The sequence below is a fragment of the Mustela nivalis genome (genome assembly GCF_964662115.1).
Source record: "Mustela nivalis genome assembly, chromosome: X".
In the NCBI taxonomy this organism is placed as follows: domain Eukaryota; kingdom Metazoa; phylum Chordata; class Mammalia; order Carnivora; family Mustelidae; genus Mustela; species Mustela nivalis.
The window spans coordinates 132,170,547-132,186,416 of NC_139040.1; the positions used below are offsets into that span (position 1 = coordinate 132,170,547).

Genomic DNA, 15,870 nt, shown 5'->3' on the forward strand with positions numbered 1-15,870 from the left:
TGGGTGGGCCTCACCTAATCCGCAGAAGGCCAGGATAGACCCAAACACGGTGGAGAAACAAGGGTTTGCCGTTTCTCTGTGCAGCAGGACGGGCTTGGGGATCCCGTCATCACCAGATCGTGAGGTGATTAAACCCCATGGCCCACCTGGACGGGGGTGGGCCTCACTTACTCCGGCGAGAGACAGGATAGACCAAAACACGGTGGAAGAACACGGTTTTGCCGTCTCTCTGTGCTGCAGGACCAGGCTTGGGGGTCCCGTCATAGCTGGTCCTGCACTGATTAAACCACATGGCCCACGGTGGTGTGGGTGGGCCTCACCTAATCTGTCGAGGGTCAGGATAGACCCTAACACTGTGGAGGAACAGGCCTTTGCCGTCTCTCTGTGTTGCAGCACTTGCCTTGGGGATCCCGTCATCGCTGGATTCTGCACTGATTAAACTGCATGGCCCACCTTGGCGTGGGTGGGTTTCACCTAATCAGTCGAGGGCCAGGATCGACCTCAACACGGTGGGGGAACAGGGATTTGCCATCTCTCTGTGCTCAGCACTGGGCTTGTGGATCCCGTCATCACCGCATCATGAGCTGATTAAACCACATGGCCCACCTTGGTGTGGGTGGGCCCCACCTAAATGGCGAGGGCCAGGATAGACCCAAACACGGAAAAGGAACAAGGATTTGCTGTCTCTGTGTGCTGCAGTAGCAGCCTTGGGGATCCTGCCATCACTGGATCCTGCTCTCATTAAACCACATGACCCACCTTGGCATGGATGGGCCTCACCTAATGCGGTGAAGGCCCTGATAGACCCTAACACGATGGGGGGAATAGGGATTTGCCATTTCAGTGTACTGCAGCACCGGCCTTGGGGATTCCGTCATCAATGGATCTTGTGCTGATTAAACCACATGGACCACCTTGGGGTGGGTGGGCCTCACCTAATCTGGCGAGGACCAGGATAGACCCAAACACGGTGGAGGAACAGGGATTTGCCGTCTCTGTGTGCTGCAGCACTGGGCTTGGGGATCCTGTCATGGCTGGATTCTGTGCTGATTAAACCGCATGGCCCACCTTGGCGTAGGTGGGCCTCACCTAATCCCTCGAGGGCCAGGGTAGGACTTAACACGGTGGGGGAGACAGGGATTTGCCGTCTCTCTGTACTAGGCACTGGGCTTATGGATCCCGTCATCACCGGATCATGAGCTGATTAAACCACATGGCCCACCTTGGCGTGGGTGGGCCTCACCTAATCCGTCGAGGGCCAGGATAGACCTGAACATGGTAGGTGAACAGGTATTTGCCATCTCTCTGTGCTGCAGCACCAGGCGTGGGGATTCCGTCATCAAGGATCCTGCACTTATTAAACCACATGGCCCACCTTGGCCTGGGTGGGCCTCACCTAAATGGTGAGGGCCAGCATAGACCCAAACACGGACGACGAACAAGGATTTGACGTCTCTGTGTGCTGTAGTAGCGGCCTTGGGGAATCCCATCATCACTGGATCCTGAGCTCATTAAACTACATGGCCCACCTTGGCGTGGATGGGCCTTACCTAATCTGGTGATTGTCCTGAAGGACCCTAACATGGTGGGGAATAGGGATTTGCCATTTCACTGTACTGCAGCAGCAAGCTTCAGGATTCTGTCGTCGCTGGATCCTGCGCTGATTAAACCACAGGGACCACCTTGGGGTGGGTGGGCCTCACCTAATCCGGCAAGGGCCAGGATAGATCCTAACATGGTGGAGGAACAGGGATTTGCTGTCTCTGTGCACTGCAGAACTGGGCTTGGGGATCCTAACATCAGCGGATCATGAGCTGATTGAACCACATGGCCCACTTTGGCCTGGGTGGGCCTCACCTAATCCTAACACGGTGGGGGAAAAGGGATTTGCCATTTTATTGTACTGCAGCACCGGGCTAGGATATTCTGTCATTGCTGGATCCTGCACTGATTAAGCAACATGGCCCACCTTGGTGTCGGTGGGCCTCACCTAATCTGGCGAGAGCCAGAATAGACCCGAACTCGGTGGAGGCACAGGGATTTGCCATTTCACTCTACTGCAGCACTGGCTTGGGGATCCCATCATCACTGGATCCTGTGCTTATTAAACCACATGGCCCACCTTGGTGTGGGTGGGCCTCACCTAATCAGTCGAGGTCCAGGATCGACCTTAACACGGTGGGGGAACAGGGATTTGTCATCTCTCTGTGCTCAGCACTGGGCTTGTGGATCCCGTCATCACCGCATCATGAGCTGATTAAACCACATGGCCCACCTTGGCGTGGGTGGGCCTCACCTAATCCGTCGAGGGCCAGGATAGACCTTAACATGGTAGGTGAACAGGGATTTGCCATCTTTCTGTGCTGTAGCACAGGCGTGGGGATCCCGTTATCCTGTATCCTGCGCTGATTAAACCGCCTGGCCCACCTAGGTGTGGGTGGGCCTCACCTTATCTGTCAAGGACCAGGATAGACCCAAACACTGTGGAGGAACAGGGATTTTCCATCTCTCTGTGCTGCAGGACCAGGCTTGAGGATCCTGTCATAGCTGGTCGTACACTGCTTAAACCACATGGCCCCCTTGGCGTGGGTGGGCCTCACCTAATCTGGCAAGAGCCAGGATAGACCCAAACACGGTAGAGGAACAGGATTTGCCATCTCTGTGTGCTGCAGCACTGGGTTTGGGGATCCCAACATCGCCGGATCATAAGCTGATTAAACCACGTGGCCCACCATGGTGTGGGTGGGCCTCACCTAATCCGTTGATGGCCAGTATAGACCCACACATGGTGAAGGAACAGGGATTTGTCGTCTCACTATGCTGCAGCACTGGGCTTGGGGATCCCGTGATTGCTGGATCCTGCACTGATTAAACCACATGGCCCACTTTGGCCTGGGTGGGCCTCACCTAATCTGGTGAAGGCCAGGATAGACCCAAACAAGATGGAGGAACAGGGATTTGCCGTCTCTCTCTGCTGCAGCGGACACCTGTATCTTGCCCCACTCTCACACCCGGAGCCCCAGTGTTCAGGACTTTGGACTCACAACAAAGAACACCACCGGCTTTCCTGATTTTCCAGCTTTCCAGGTGCCGGCGGTGGCGCTGGTCCGTCTCCACCATCATGGGAGCTGACTCGTATAATCCAGGACCTCTTGGACGCAGTTAAATGTTGTTCTGATGCTGTTTTCGGTGCAGAGCCCTGACCGAGAGGTACAGTTTGTGGGCAGCAGGTGCGTCTAAGTCCCCGTGCATGGAGCAGAGAGTGCGGTGTGGACATATCTAGCCCGAGAGCAGCCAGAGAGCATCCGACCCACGGATCCCTCAACATCAGACCTCCGGTTGCCAGCTGTTGGACAGAACAAATGTCCACAGTCTGGAGACGCCCCCTTCCCACCCCAAGCCCCAACCTGGGATCCCGGGGAAGGGACGCCAAGTGCAAGTGGAGAAGGACCTCCCTTGGGTGCTCACATAGGTTTCTTCCCATCACGGATCTTTTTCTGCAGGGCGGTGGGGGCGCCAGGGGAGGGCCAGCAGCACCGTCCAGGAACGCGCCCACCACCCTCCTCGGTCGCAAGCAACAACAGAATTTGGACCGAGTTTGCAGAACAAATCCTCGTTATCCCCTCAAAGGATATTTCGGGGCTGTCGGAGGCACCAAGGGCTGGTGAGGTGCCCTCAGCTCACGGGCAGGACTCAGACCCGCAGCGGATCCACACAATATGGCCCAGGGATGGGAAGCGATGGCCATGCAAGTGGAACTTTGGGGTCTGCAAGCTACGGTGTGCGAGGACCTCGGCCACACCTGTTTCTGTGCCGGCCCCGGTCGGCTTTACTGAGTCCGTGCAATGTTGTCTGCACAGCCTAGTCGTTCCTGTTGCAAACTGAACCGCTCCCTATTGCACGACCCTATTTCACCCTCCTGCCTGCTGACCTGCAGACAAAGGGCCTGGCGTGTACGGAATCTTTGCAAGGAAGAGAAGCAGCATCCCGCTGCTCCCGTGTCAAGCCAGGACACCAACTTGTACGCACGTCAATAAGTGCATACAGTGTGCGCCTCCTCCCTCCTGCCTTGCTCGGAGTTCCCAGAACCCTTCACGGCCCTAAACAGTGACAGTCAGAAGGGTCCTTTGCTGGGTGAATGAGGTGACTTTGGGGGAACCCCCGTCGGGATGGGAGCAGGCTGCCCTGTGACGGGAGGGTTGCAAGTCTCAGCCCCGTTCCCGGACCGGTAGACGGCTGGATCCATCTCCCATGGCCAGTGATTTCATCCGTCATCACTCTGCAGGGAAGCGTCCCTAAAAAGAAACCAAGAGGACAGGGGGTTCAGAAAGCAGCCAGTTGGCGGGCAGGAGGGGGTTTGGGGAGAGAGGTACGCCATTCCCCCCACCTGGTCCTGTACATCTCACCATCCGGAGTTCCTTAGTTACATCCTGTTCTCGTCCACCGTGATCTGGGACGTAACGTGCTTCCAGAGCTCCGGGAGCTGCTCTGGCAGATGATTGGGAGCCGAGGAAGAGAAGGAGGCCGTGGGCCGTCCTCTGTCTATACAGCTGGTGGTTTACCAGCACAGGTGACAAGCCGGACAGGGCATGGGTGTCTGCAGTTTCAAGACGGTGGTCTCGTAGGACGGAGCCCCCTCCCCGGTGCGTTCTGCCCAACCAGCTGCTACCGTCCGTCTGGAAGGTCCAGTCCCCGTGGATACATCCCACGTTTCCAAGCTCTGTGAGGTCCAGCTGGTCTGCTGACCGGACCTGAGACTGTCCCCAGGGAGGGAGGTGTTCCTGGACCCCAGGATCGGGTCACCTGCTCTAGGGGCAGCCCAGAGGAGGGTGTGATGACCTCCAATGTATAATTCATCCTACAGTGCTCTCCATGGGCCAGTCCCCAACTCCCAGGATGGCCTCCCTGGAGGCCAGATCCCAGGGTCTGCTCTGAGAGGACCCCCACCCAAAATACATCCTCCGTTCTCGCTGAGACCTCGTGGGGGGCCCCAGAGGACAGGTCCGCCCGGCCAACTCACCCTGCTCCCCGCCCCCGTTTCCTTCCCTTCGCTGGCCAGGCTGCCCAAGATGACTCACAGGGCGCGCCCCCGCGCCCCCGGAGAGCACGCCCTCCCAATGGCTCACCCCATTCCCCTTCCCGTGTCCCTCTCTCTGCCTCCCCGCGCCCTCCCACAAAGCCCAAGCAAACATCCCACAACAAGAAAGTCCTTCTTGGAGTCGTCGAATCCGTGAGCGACTCTCCAAGCAAAACCCTTTCTCTTCCTCCTGGAACCTCGAGAGGGCACGGAGGATGCCTTCTTTGTTGATAGCGGGAAAAGCATCCACCGCCTCCCCAGGGCAGCCGGGTGGGAGGTGCGACCAGTGAGGCAGCCTTGTGGGGTTTTTACTGGTTGGCCCCTCTGCAAAAACACAGACATCAGGCAGGGGAGTGACCTCCCGAAGCAGGAGCAACCCCGCCCCGAAAATGTCCCCGCTGGGCCCCCTCCAAGCCGCCCACTCGGCCCTGCTCTCGGGTTTTTGCTGGCTGAGGTTTCTGCTGCTTTTGTTTCCGCCTGCTCCATGGAGACATTACTCTGTTTTGCTGTGGGACGGGCTTCTGCAACCGCAAAGACGGAGGTGCTGAACCATGAAACTGCAGGTTTGGTAAAAAACATTCAGAAACGGGAACTCAAACAGGTATTTCCTTCATAATGCAGATTTTTGAAGAAGCAGAAATTTTGAGACTCTCGGAGCAAAGAGAAGCCACGTGCTGTGTGTGTAAGCCTGAGCTAGCCACAGCGGTGGAGACCCCTGGATGTCTCCTGGTCCGCCTTTGCCCTGCTGCCTTGCGTGAGGTCAGGGTCAGTCACTCCTGAGGGCACCGTCCTCCAAGAGACCAGGCGCGGTCCAGACGGAAAGGCTCTCTGAGTCTTCACACCCTCCAACATCTCAAACCTGAAGCAACTCAGACACCACCGTACGGGTGGTCAGGACTGATCACAGGGTGGCCAGCTTTCATGGGTTCAGTGATTCCTGGGAACAGCGTGGTCACATGCAGATGCCAACATAGTCCATGTGGGATGTGAAGATGTGGCATCTCCAGCAGGTCCCAGGGAGATGCTGAGGCTACTGGCCCTGGGACCAGACCTAAAGAAGCAACGTCCAGAAGGTCAAACTGAAGAACTCAGGTGATCAGGGTCTGAACGTGCAGAGGAACAGGGCGTCTGCATGAGTCCAAACATTCAGGATGGCAGTGTTACCTCCCTGGAATGTAGACAATGAGTTTGACCTTCCTGCTCCTGCCTATCGCCAGTGGACGGGCCAGTCCTGCTGGCCGCCTGTGCATGCTAGGCTCACGTCAGAGCAGAGCTGTGTGTGCAAAGAGGACAAGCCGTCACGTTGGCTTGCCTTTGTCCTCAGTATGAATGAGGGCTTGTGTCTCCAGAGGGGAAGCGGGTTCTGCAAACCACGCAGGCACAGATGGACCGAAAAAGTTGAGCGCAGACCTGGAAGGTTGTCCAAGGAAGCACCACTGCTGAAAGACCTCAGCTGAGCTGCTTGCATGGAGAGACCATGGAGAGACCCCAACTGGTTGGGTGTCCCAAGCCGGCCACCTGCACCTACCTTCTAACTTAGCAATGACATGAGCTCCCCTTGGCCCTGATGCCAAGATTTCGCCAACCAGGTGTTTGGCCCAGCAGGCGGCTTTGTGGTCCCCCAACCACACGAGGCTCTGAACAAGTTGACGAACACGGCCTTGGGTGATTTTCCGTAGCCGTGCACCGGGTCCTGCCATTTTGCGAGGATCCTGTCCACTGACACCTTCCCACTCTCCTGTCCCCCAAAGAGAGAACAGAAACCAGATGCCTGAGAGCTTTGGAGTCCTCCTCTGGGAGGTGGGTCTGGTCCCTGACCCTTGCTCTGTTATCCGTGTTCACCCTGTCCCCCTCCTGCTCAGGTGCCCACCATGACCGAAGTCATTATGCAAAGGGAATCACTGTGAGTGTCTGCAGTAGAGGCTCTTAGTCTCCACCTGGGGGGACAACAGAGCTGGGCCATCCATCCTCAAAGCCCACAGTGCTTGAGAACCATCTAGAAGCCAGCAGCTTCTAGACAAAGAAGGTTGATGTCCCACAAGCCAATAGCCTTTATTTGTGGGTCTTGTGGGTCAATGTCCTACAAGAAAATGGCTTTTACTAGGTGTGTGGTGGATTATGAGCATGGCTTCATGGAATTCGCGAAGGGTGGATTCACCATGGACCTGACTTCTAAGTGGACATGTCCAGGTGTTAGGATCTATTCTTTATTGGGGTAAAATTGCCAAAACGTGAAATTTTCCCTTTTCAACTGCACATCTGAGGGCTGTTTAGCACAATCAACAAATCACGCAACCCTCCCTCTATCTGCTTCCAGAACATTCTCATCCCACCAAACAGAGACCCTGTCTCTGTGAGCAGTTCCTCCCCATCTCCTATGGAAGCCGCTGGGAACCACTAATCTACTTTCTATCTGAGGACTCACCTGTCTTGCATGGATCATATAAACAACAGTCATATAAACAATGTGTGCTTTTGTGTGTCTGTTTCCCTCCCTGGGCATCATGTTCTCAAGGTCTATCCACATAGTAGCAGGGGTCAGAGCTCTGTTCCTCCTTATGGATGAGTAATATTCCTTTGTAGGGGGAATAACTCATTTTAGCTCATGCATCCATGCACTCATGGACACCTTCATTGTTTCCACCTTTGGGATGAGCAGTGCTATGAACATGTACATACAGGTATTTGTGTGAACACTGTTTCTTGTTCCTTTGAGTTAACACATGCAGTACTGGGGTGGTGGGATCGTAAGAGTCATAGGGTCATTCTGTTTGCCACAGCACTGCACCGTGAGACCTGCCCACCGGGACTGCAGGATGGTTCTCCAAAGCATCTTCTCCAAAGCATCACCTACGATTCTTACTTTTCTCTTCTCTACCCATCAGCGCCACCCTAGGGACACATTAAAGTCTTTAAACTTGTTCAGAACTCTGGTCCTATGCATCTTCGGGGATAGACAACAAAATTCAGCTTTCCTTTCTATTTTCTTTATCGGTCATACTATGATGACTCAAAGCATTGCACTATCACCTAACGGTGGAATATATTTTTCTTGTGAAATTTCTACATCGTGCTGACGTGCAACCCAACGCACTGGACGGGCAGGACTAGACCGGTACCCCGGGTTTGGAGTGAGCCTGAAGAAAGGCTGGTTTGCACATGAAAAGAAGGACACCCCACAGTTAGCAATTGACGCTTTATCCACTTTTACAGGCAGGTCCACAGATGGTGCATCCGTGGCAGCTGAAATTATAACGCAGACGAGCAGACAACTCCGGTAATGAGGACATGATTTCTGCAACCACCTCTGCAGGAAAATCCGTATTGCCCATTGATTCGACCCTTGTTAACATGCTTCTTTTAACGGCGGGTACTATTGGGGAAATGAACACACTGATGTCCAAACTTGCTGAGTCTCCTGGCCCGTGTACTGTCTTTGTCAGGGTGAGGTGGGGTGACGTCGTAGAGATCAGCTGGAGGCAAAGACAACCCCGTTGCCTGCCAGAAAGGGGAAAAGAACCAGAGTGCTCTAGGAGAGGCCATGAAAATGCCATCTACTGGGGCAGGAAGATGGCCGTCAGTCCCCAGCGATCCTCATCCTTACTGTCTTGGATACCAGCCCAGCTTCCCTGCCGGTCAGTCCAAGAATCAGCTGTCTGTGGGACCAAGCACCAACTGTCTGGCTTCTAGGAGACACCAAAGCCCCTGACCCCTCCTTTCAAGGGGGGCATGTCTCTTGCCATCCTGTAGGCAGCATACACAGCCTTCCCACTGTGGCTGTAGAAAGGTCAAGAAGCCGTGTGCCCAATAAGGAGGAGGGCGTCTGTGAATGTGTTTGCAGACAGGACGTAAAAGACCAAGAATTTGCATGGCTTTTGAAGAAAATGCCCTACAGTCCTCTATGCCCAGCTGGGTTCCCACTCAGAAGACTGCCTACTCATCAAGCCCCAAACAAGGGCCCTTGTGTCAGGGAGCTGCTGCAGCTGACGAGGGCATGGCTCACTGGGCTCAAAGGATAAGACAGAACGGTGAGAGAAGGCATCTGTGGAGCAGGGGTTCCCACAAATGGCCCCACCAGAGGAACCTGAACCCATTCTAGGGTTTCCAACATGGCCCTGAAAGGTTTAGATTGCCCAGCTGGGTGCTGGGAGACCACATATTCCAGAGAAGAAGAAGCCCAGAATCTGCTGGTTGACAAAGGAGAGAAGAGAGACCCAGGACAGTTCAAAGATTTGCTAAAGGTCACCGTGTGGAAGAGGCAACTGGGCTCAATGCCTAGGACTACCCTACATCTGCACTGGGATTTTCTCTGGACATGAGGACAGTGGGAGGAGGGTGCACCCTGACTCCTAGGGCTGGGGATGTAATTCTCCCTTTCTGACCCAACGAGGAAGTCCTAATTGTCATTTTCAAGAACGTACCTTTCTTTCTCTATGTATCCATCGATGCGTCCATGCATCCATCCAACCATCTGTCTACTCACCCAGCCATCCGTTCAAACATCCAACCACTCAAACATCATCCATCCATCCAACCATCCACCCATCCATCCACCCATCCATCCACCCATCCATCCACCCATCCATCCACCCATCCATCCACCCATCCATCCACCCATCCATCCATCCATCCATCCAACCATCCATCCACCCATCCATCCATCCATCCAACCATCCATCCACCCATCCATCCATCCATCCAACCATCCATCCACCCATCCATCCATCCATCCAACCATCCAACCATCCATCCACCCATCCATCCATCCATCCATCCAACCATCCATCCACCCATCCATCCACCCATCCATCCATCCATCCATCCAACCATCCATCCAACCATCCATCCACCCATCCATCCATCCATCCAACCATCCAACCATCCATCCACCCATCCATCCATCCATCCATCCAACCATCCATCCACCCATCCATCCACCCATCCATCCAACCATCCATCCAACCATCCATCCACCCATCCATCCATCCATCCAACCATCCATCCACCCATCCATCCATCCATCCAACCATCCATCCACCCATCCATCCACCCATCCATCCACCCATCCATCCATCCATCCAACCATCCAACCATCCATCCATCCATCCATCCACCCATCCATCCACCCATCCATCCACCCATCCATCCACCCATCCATCCATCCATCCATCCAACCACCCATCCAACCATCCATCCACCCATCCATCCATCCATCCAACCATCCATCCACCCATCCATCCATCCATCCAACCATCCATCCAACCATCCATCCACCCATCCATCCATCCATCCATCCAACCATCCATCCAACCATCCATCCACCCATCCATCCATCCATCCAACCATCCAACCATCCATCCACCCATCCATCCACCCATCCATCCACCCATCCATCCACCCATCCATCCACCCATCCATCCATCCATCCATCCAACCACCCATCCAACCATCCATCCACCCATCCATCCATCCATCCATCCAACCATCCATCCACCCATCCATTCATCCATCCATCCAACCATCCAACCATCCATCCACCCATCCATCCATCCATCCAACCATCCATCCACCCATCCATCCATCCATCCAACCATCCAACCATCCATCCATCCATCCATCCATCCATCCATCCATCCATATACCTAGCCATCTATCCACTAAGCCACTCATTCATCCATCTGTTCACCTATCCATCCATCCATCCATCCATCCATCCATCCATCCACCCATCCATCCATTCACTTGCTTATTGCTACTTATTCTATATTGCAATTGAGAAAGCATGACAGTCCAAAGCAGACCAGCTAGAGGTGCATATGACAGGAAGACAGCTCACCTCGCACCTGGGATGGGCTGTCCCCCAACACAACAGAGAGGCTGGGAAGTCTGTCTCCTTCATTACAGACCTAGGAGAGCAGAAGGTGGAAAGTCTTTAGACTGCACCAAGCAGAATACAGTCATCCAAGAAAGGGAGCTTAGAGGGTGTGAGGTCTGTGCAGGGTTACTAGGAAGGTAAACTGAGGCTGGATCACCATCAGGATATCCTGACTGCAAGCACAGACTTTGGAAATGACAAGGAAAACTCTTGGTATTGAATCCAGCTTCTGCCTTCAAAAATTAAAAAAAAAAAAATCATGCTATTGGAGAAAACCGTGAGCTTCTTGCATTGAGAGTAACAAGCTATACCCTCACTTTGTCCATGTCTCTGTCTGATAAACATCACACTCCAAAAGTCTTAAACCGGATGAATTTCTCAGTAGCCTTGGCTCATACCATTCACCACTACAGACCTTGTGAGGCAGTTTGAGATCTTGTATGATTTCCTGGTCCGTGATGAATGCTCCCAACATTCACACCGACAGGTCTTGGCATAACACTTTCATGGCAAAGAAGGCAGTGGACAAACATCCAACTATAGCTCTTGGCCGGTCTCCACACCCCAAGTTATTTCTGCTCCTTTTGCCAATGCTGAAACCAGGTTCCCTCCTCAAGGAACTCACCTGGGTCACCTCTCTGTGCAACCGCAAGACCTCTTCAGGTCACATATCCTTCATGGGCACCTGTCACACCTATGTGATCCCTAAGCCTTTGGGATCCCATTCTGGGAGGTCCTGAACCCTGAATCAGAACAGATATCATCAGGAAAGCCACAGAGGTGATTTGCAAAATTCAGCAGGCAGAGTTCCAGACACCTGCGTTAGGCAGAATAATGAAATAATAATAATGATAGAAATAGTAATGTTGACACAAACAGGACCTTGTTCAACCTAATTAAGGGAGTGGGAGAAAACACACCCATTCACAGGGCTGTAACAGACTGAATAATGTCCTTCTAGAGTGTCCCATGCAGTGGGGTCAAAAGTGAGCAGAGAGAAGACACAGCCAGTGCTCAATCCTGAAAATGCCCCTTCGGTTGTCCCCAGGGGCCATCCTTGTCTTCCATTCTGATTGTCTTGCCCCTCGTGTGCTCCCTGGGAGCTCTGTTCTGCCCCCAGATGCCCGTCTCTGTCCTTCTGGCTTGAGCTCTCACACATCTGCTCACATGCCCCTTGGTGACACCCTTCCCCGGACCCTTGAAGTGCAATAGTCATTTGTCCCATCACGAAAGCAGTCTCTGCTCACTGCAGATGACCAGGACAACCCAAAAAGGGTGGTGGCTGGAGAAATAACCCCAAGATTTGCCCACGGAAGGAAGCCAGAGATGCTGCTGGCACCCAGCATCCCAAGGAGGACTTCTCCGTCATGATCCTACTGCGGATACAGGGCATAGCTTTCCCTTCCTAGGTGGACGCTGCCTTTGCTGGATTGGAGGCTCTCACTCCTCTCTTCAGTCCCCTCAATGCATTTTGAAGATGGAAGAAGGGTCCACCCTCCAAGGAAGACAAGTGGCTTCTGGACGCTGCGGAAGGCACACAATGGCTTCTTCACCAGCAGTTGCCATGCCAACAACTTATTCTGACCTACTAAAGCCCAGTCCCTTCTTCGGGCCCCCAGAAATGCGAGATCACACACTCCCGTCATTTTAAGCATTCAAGCAGGGCTAGGAGGGACCTTAACGCAAGCTGACAGAAATCTGCAGAACCTCTGTTGGGTTTGTAAGAACGGTTGAGGTCACGGAACCCAGCCCTGGTCTGGGATCCAAAAAGTTAAGCCCTGCCCGGCAATCACAGCAGCTGATTTCCAGCTGTATGCATCGCTGGCTCCTTACAATAGGCGGGACTCCTGGGGCAAGCAAGGTGTGGTTTTTCATTTTGGTTCTGTTAGGAATCGACTTCCCTGCCTGTTGAGCCCTGATGTGAGCCTCCAAGCTCCATAAGGAGCAGCAGGGAGGGTGCATGGCTCCTCCAAGTTGGACTTACAGCACGACGTCTTTTGGACGTGATGATATACCGACAACAGGGGACTTACAGCTTACAGAGAAATGAGAACATCATGGTGCGTTGGGACAAGGTGAACATATGCAGTAATGCCATGGGACCCTTCCCTTCAACCCATGAGGGACCACTCCGTGGAAACCATTCCTAGTGTGCTTTCCTTAAGCTTACCACGTCCTCCATCCTCAAATTCCCCAGAGCATGCTTCTAACATTGTATCTGCCATGACCTCTCATCTCTCCAAAATGAGACCAGCTCAGAGATGGGAATATTTGCTTTAACTTTTTGCAAAAGACTACAGTGGGAGGGTTTTCATTTCAGCTAAGGATGCTAAGGGGCAAAAAAATGCCTTCTCCAGCTGATGGGGAAGAAGGTCTTACAATAACACAAACGTGTCGTCAAGGAAATTTTGCAGGTTTCTATCCGTTTGGACCACGGTCCCTCCCAGCCCTGCCTGGTTTTGATGGAATCACCTGGAGAGCTTGAAGAACACCAAAGCTGGGGCCACTCCCTGCTCTGGGACATGGATGTATTTGTTCTTGGGTGCAGCATCTTCTCCAAATCCCCAGGGATGGGACAAGTGAAATTTGGGAAGGAAACTCTGTTTATAATGGGTGTCCTGAGCAGACTGGCTTTGGGGCTTAGTGGCCACACAGGCCAATAAGGATGAAATATTGGTTAATGTCAGGGTGCAAGGAAGTCTTTCCTTTTTAGGGCCATACCTCCAGGACCCTGCATCCATAGTGCTACACATGGATAACGGAGGGGAAACGTTGCATCCAGAAAAGGGGGGCAACTCAACTTTCATAACGAGCCACCAGAGTCTAACACATCAGTGAGAAGGACAGCAAACCCAAGGAAGCCTAACAAGTTGGTGGTGGGGACAGCGGTCAGAGTTGTCTTCTCAGGGTCTTCATGTACCTGAATGACTTGACCAGAATATCACCCCTCCCAGTGGTTTGCTCAGGGTCCTCATGTACCTGAATGACTTGACCAGAACATCACCCCTCCCAGTGGACCATGGATTCTGACCCAATGATTCTGAACAGCTTTGTTTAACCTCCTGGACTTTTGGGGCATCTGAGGAGAGACATGGCTGGGATGATCTCAGTGCACTTGGGGAGGATTCCATGAAATTTTTCTATCATCCATCTGTCCGTTGTCTATCATCCATCCATTCATCCATGTGTCCATCCATCTAACCCTTTATCTATCAACTCTCTGTCCATTCACCTACCACCTACCCATCTATCTCCATCTATCCATCTATTATCAATCACCTATCAACTTTCCATCAATGTATCCATCCATCCATCCATTTACCTATCATCTATTTAACTCTCCATCCATTATCTCTCTCTCCATCCATCCTATCTATAATCTACTCATTATCCACCATCTTTTTGTCATCTATCTATCCATTATATGTCTCTAGCTACCTACCTATCTATCTACCTATTTATCGACTATCATCCATGTACCCAAACATCTACCGATATTTATTAACTTACTGACCACAAATAACACAGGTGGGATTAACTGACACATTTTCTGAGAGCAGATCTCACGAGGTTCCCCAGCAGGTGGCTGTCAGGACAAAGAAAGAGGGTCTGAAACACAAATGAAGAAGAGGGAACTTATCTCTTTTGATGAGAGACCACAGGGCAGGGCAAAGTGTACCAGAGCACAAGAACCAGAGGGCAGAAGACAGTCCCTGTGGTCAAGGAGAGGAGGCCTCAAGAGCATTGACTTGCAAGGACAACCTTATGTCACTTCACTAAGCATGTGGTCTTTCTTACCCAGTGTTTTCCCATCTGCTTATCCTAGAAGGGTCAGAGCCAGAATCTCCTTCCAGATGAATAGAATGAGGATGTTCCCTGAAGCCCCTGGGTGTGAGTCACCCCTGAGACAGGCGCTGCATTTAACTGGGTTCTTCCCTGGTAGACTACACAACCACCCCAAACACTCAACCGCCCGGAGCCAGGGCTGAATCTGAATTTCACCACTTACTTAATATATTACTTGAATACTTTAAAAATAAAATTCAATCAACAGCCAGCTGTCCCAGCCAGAAGCAAGCTAAACCACGGTTCTGTCTCCTGCTTCCCTGGATGCGTCTCTTCAAAGTTTGTGTTTTTAATATAATGGAAATCATGACCATATTTCTGGAGGCTAATGAGAAGTCGAGAGTTTCTTTATATTTTTAATATAAAAGGGAACATTCTCTGCCCCTGGGAAAATATTTACGAAGGAAGTTACTGAATGAAGAATCAGCTTTCCTTTTTATTTTCCTTCTGAGTCGCAGATTCTCCTGTTTGTTCAGAGAACTAATTAAATATTTAAAGCAGCCTTCCTGTAGAGATTTATCTTTATAAAATGTTTCCGTAAGCTGGGAAGAAGTGGAGGGTGGGTTACTACCTTCCACAAATCCATAGAGGAAGGACATCTACAAGGGTTGGATGTGCTTTGATGTGGGTTGTTACCTTCCACAGATCCATGGAGGAAGGACGTCTACTAGGCTTGGGCATACTTTGGAGTCGGTTGTTACCTTCCACAAATCCATGGAGGAAAGACGACTACTACTGTTGGGCATACTTTGATGATGGTCATTACCTCCCACAAATCCATAGAGGAAGGACGTCTTCAAGGGTTGGACGTGCTTTGATGTGGGTTGCTACCTTCCATAAATCCATAGAGGAAAGACATCTACTACAGTTGGGTGTACTTTGATGTGGTTTGCTACCTTCCACAAATCCATGGAGGAAGGATGTCTACTAGGGTTGGGGTACTTTGATGATGGTCACTACGTTCCACAAATCCATGGAGAAAGGATATCTACTACAGTTGGGCGTACTTTGATGACGGTTGCTACCTTCCACAAATCCATAGAGGAAGGACATCTACAATGGTTGCACGTGC

General features: G+C 52.2%; 1 long non-coding RNA gene across 1 annotated transcript; it reads right to left on the reverse strand.

Moving 5' to 3' along the window:
* Positions 1-2,980: 2,980 nt before the first annotated feature.
* LOC309855800 lies at positions 2,981-11,629 on the reverse strand. Its single transcript, XR_014306996.1, has 3 exons — positions 11,578-11,629; positions 3,932-4,295; positions 2,981-3,346 (listed from the first exon to the last, which is right to left on the reverse strand). It is a non-coding gene; the product is annotated as an uncharacterized lncRNA (long non-coding RNA).
* Positions 11,630-15,870: the final 4,241 nt, after the last annotated feature.